The sequence below is a fragment of the Dromaius novaehollandiae genome, chromosome 36, assembly GCF_036370855.1.
Source record: "Dromaius novaehollandiae isolate bDroNov1 chromosome 36, bDroNov1.hap1, whole genome shotgun sequence".
Lineage (NCBI taxonomy): Eukaryota > Metazoa > Chordata > Aves > Casuariiformes > Dromaiidae > Dromaius > Dromaius novaehollandiae.
In genome coordinates this window covers 126,268-130,381 of record NC_088135.1, presented here as the reverse complement: position 1 = coordinate 130,381, position 4,114 = coordinate 126,268, and positions in this window count along the sequence as shown.

The following is a 4,114-nucleotide window of genomic DNA, read 5'->3' as shown; positions in this document are numbered from 1 at the left end:
AACATGGTGGCGACAGGCCAGGGGCTCCTGAGGGGCCCAGGCGTCCGGGCCCCCCCCCCACAGAGGCTTGCCCCCCCCCCCCGGACGCCTGGGCCCCCGGACACTCGGCCCCATTGCAAAATTGGTTCATCCCGGATGCCTGGGACTCTCGGTGAATTCTCTTGCTCCAGGACACCTGGGCCCCCCGGACACCTGGGCCCTCTGGTTTTTGGGGGGGAACCATAGAGAGCGGAGCGAAGAGGCACCAGAGGGGCCGTGCGCCGGGGACCAGAGAGAGGGAGCCACGGGGGGACCATAGAGATGGGGGGAGGTTGCAGGTGGCCCCATGGTCATAGAGAGCAGGAGGGCGGATGCCAGAGTGTCCCTCTGCCGGGAGGCCATAGAGATGCGCTGGAGGACGGTCTAGAGGAGCCCTCTGACCATAGAGATGGGGCACAGGTTGTCCCAGATGGTCACTCCTCCAGGCGATCATAGAGATGTTCTGGAGGCCAGTCCAGAGGAGTCCTCTGACCATAGAGATGGGGGTGGAGTGTGTCCCAGAGGGTCACTCCTCCTGGTGACCATAGAGACGCTCTGGAGGACTGCCCAGAGAAGCCATGCGGCCAGAGAGACAGGGCACAGGGCGTCTCAGAAGGTCTCTCCTCCAGGCGACCATAGAGATGCGCTGGAAGCCGGCCCAGAGGAGTCATCTGGCCATAGAGATGAGGGGCGGAGGGTGTCCCAGAAAGTCGCTCCTCCAGGCGACCATAGAGACGGTGTGGAGGCTGGTCCGCAGGTGCTTTCTGACCATAGAGATGGGGCACAGGTTGTCCCAGACGGTCACTCCTCCAGGCGACCATAGAGACGCTCTGTAGGCCAGCCCAGAGGAGCCATCTGACCATAGAGACCGGGCGGTGTGTGTCCCAGACAGTCACCTCTCTGGGAAACCATAGAGACGCTCTGGAGGCCAGTCCAGAGGAGCCCTCTGACCATAGAGATGGGGTGGCATGTGTCCCAGAGGGTCACTCCTCCAAGCAGCCATAGAGATGTTCTGGAGGCTGGTCTAGAGGAGCCATCTGACCATAGAGATGGGGCACAGGGTGTCCCAGATGGTCGCTCCTCCAGGCGACCATAGAGACGTGCTGGAGGCCAGCCCAGAGGAGCCATGTGACCATAGAGACGGGGGCACAGGGTGTCCCAGATGGCCGCTCCTCCAGGCGACCATAGAGACGCAGTGCCTCGCAGAGCGCCCCTCCTCTACGGGGAGCATCGAGCCAGTGCGGGCAGAGCGTCCCCCCATCAACCATAGAGCCCCCTGGACGGGCGCCCAGCCCGCCCCTCCCGCCGCGGCCGCTCCGGCCCGCGCTCTCGGTGGCCGGGAGGGGGCGGGGCCGTGGGCGGGCGTTATGCAAATGAGGGGGGCGGGGGCCCTTGGAGAAGCTAGTCGCCCTGGGACGCCTGGGCCCCTCGAGGGACGGGGTCGCTCCCGGATGCCCCGGTCACTCGGACGCCTGGGCCCTTCAGAGAGGTGGGAGACCCCCGGACGCCTGGGCCCCTCGGACACGGGCTGAAGTGGGAGGTTGCCAGGACGCCTGGGCCCCCGGACGCCTGGGCCCCCTGGGTATGGGGGAGGGGGCTCTGCTCCCTCAGGTGCCCCTGGACGCCTGGGCCCCTCATGTATGGGTGGGGGGGGGGGCAGCACTGGGGCTGTGTTCTCCAGGGGGGCCCAGGCGTCCGGGGACATTCAAGGTACCGGAGGGCACAGAGGGGCCCAGGCGTCCGGGTACCCAATCCTCTACGGGGCCCAGGCGTCCGGGAGTGACTTGATTCTCCCAGGGGCCCAGGCGTCCGGGGGTGATGCGATTTGGGGAGGGGCCCAGGCGTCCGGGGGATCCAGGGCATCCAGGAGTGACCCAGTCCTTCAAGGGGCCCAGGCGTCCGAGGGGCCCAGGCGTCCGAGAGTGACTCCGTTCTTGCAGGGGCCCAGGCGTCCGGGGACGCCGCTTCCCGTTCCCGCGCACAGAGGGCCCAGGCGTCCGGGTGTCCCGTGCAGCTGCCTCTCCGGACGCCTGGGCCCCTCCCGGACGCCTGGGCCCCCTGCACACAGCGGGGGGGGGGGGGGGGGAAGCAGGCAGCTCTTGGCGGTGGCCCGGACGCCTGGGCCCTTTCCTGGGATTCCTCTGCCCTTCCCCGGGACGCCTGGGCCCCTCCCCAAAAGCCTGGTCCATTCCCGGACGCCTGGGCCCGCTCTGAACGAGGGAGGGGAGTGACCCGGGGTCTGGGGCATCCGGGGGGCCCAGGCGTCCTGGAGTGACACAATTCCCTGAGGGGCCCAGGCGTCCGAGTGACCAGGGCATCCGGGAGCGACCCTGTCCTTCGAGGGGCCCAGGCGTCCGAGGGGCCCAGGCGTCCGGGCTCTGTCCCAACCCCTCGCTGCCTCTACGGAGGGGCCCAGGCGTCCGAGGGGGCCTTGGGGGCAGTTGTGTGTGTGTGTGGGGGGGCCCGGAGCCGGACGCCTGGGCCCCTCGGACGCCTGGGCCCCTCGGACGCCTGGGCCCCCTGTGGAGGGAGCAGCGGGAGCCGCACGGGGGTGCCCGGACGCCTGGGCCCCTCTGCACCCTCCAGTACCTTGAGTGTCCCCGGATGCCTGGGCCCCTCCGTACAGGGGGTGATGGGGGGGGGTGCTCGGACGCCTGGGCCCCTGGCAGAGGTGGGTCAGCCCCGGACGCCTGGGCCCATCAGACACCCGGGCTCCCCCACCCCAGCACGGATGAGGGGCCCAGGCGTCCGGGCGCCCCGCAACAGCGGACACCCCTCCCCCCCCGCGCAGAGGGCCCAGGCGTCCGGGCTCCGTCCCCAACCCCTCGCTCCCTCTCTGGAGGGCCCAGGCGTCCGGGGGGCCCAGGAGCTCGAGGGGCCCAGGCGTCCGGGCCGCCCTGTCCCCCCCCCCCGCCCCGGACGCCTGGGCCCCTCGGACGCCTGGGCCCCTCAGGAAACTCGGTCGCCCCCAGGACGCCTGGGCCCTTCCAACATGGCGGCGACAGCCCAGGGGCTCCTGAGGGGCCCAGGCGTCCGGGCCCCCCCACAGGGACTGTTCCCCCCCCCCCCCCGGACGCCTGGGCCCCTCACAGACGCCTCCAGCCCCGGCCGCGCCGCCGCGCGTCTGAGCCCCGGCGGCCCCTCGCTGCGCCCCGCCCCTCTCGGCGGCTCCGGCCAATCATCGCGTGCGCCGCGCGCCGCCAGCCAATGGGCGCGCGGCGGGGGCGGTGCCGGCGAGGAGGGCGCGGCCAATGGGAGCGGAGCGCGGGAAAGCGGCAGCCGCCCCCTCCCTCCCCCCACCCGGTGGTGGCGGCGTCGCCGCCGCGTGAGGAGCCGCCGCCGCCATTTTGTGCCCCCGCGCGAGGAAGCGGCGGGCGGAAGCGGAACCGGGTGTTTGGGGCTTTTTCGGGGGGTTTTGGGGGCTTTTTTCTGGGGTTTTGGGGGCTTTTTTCGGGGGGGGGTTGGGGGCTTTTTTGGGGGGGATTTGGGGGCTTTTTGGGGGTTTGGGGGGGCTTTTTCTGGGGGAGTATTGGGGGCTTTTTCGGGGGGTTTTGGGGCTTTTTCTGGTTTTTTGGGGGGGGTTGGGGGCTTTTCGGGGGGTTTTGGGGGCTTTTTTCTGGGGGGGTTGGGGGCTTTTTTGGGGGGATTTGGGGGCTTTTGGGGGTTTGGGGGGCCTTTTTCTGGGGGGGGTTGGGGGCTTTTTTGGGGGGATTTGGGGCTTTTTCTGGTTTTTTTTTGGGGGGGTTGGGGGCTTTTCGGGGGGTTTTGGGGGCTTTTTTGGCCTTTTGGGGCTTTTTCTGGGGGGGTTTTGGGGGGCTTTTTCTGGGGGTTGGGTTTTTTTTGGGGGGGGGTTTGGGGGGCTTCTTTTTGGGGGGGTGGGGCTTTTTCTGGGGGGGTTTTGGGGGGCTTTTTTGGCGTTTTGGGGCTTTTTCTGGGGGGGTTTGGGGGCTTTTGGGGGGGGTTTTGGGGCTTTTGGGGGGTTTGGGGTCTTTTTTTTGGGGGGGTTTTGGGGTCTTTTCTGGGGGGTTTGGGATCTTTTTTTCTGGGGGGGGTTGGGGTCTTTTCCTGGGGGGTTTTGGGGGGCTTTTTTCTGGGG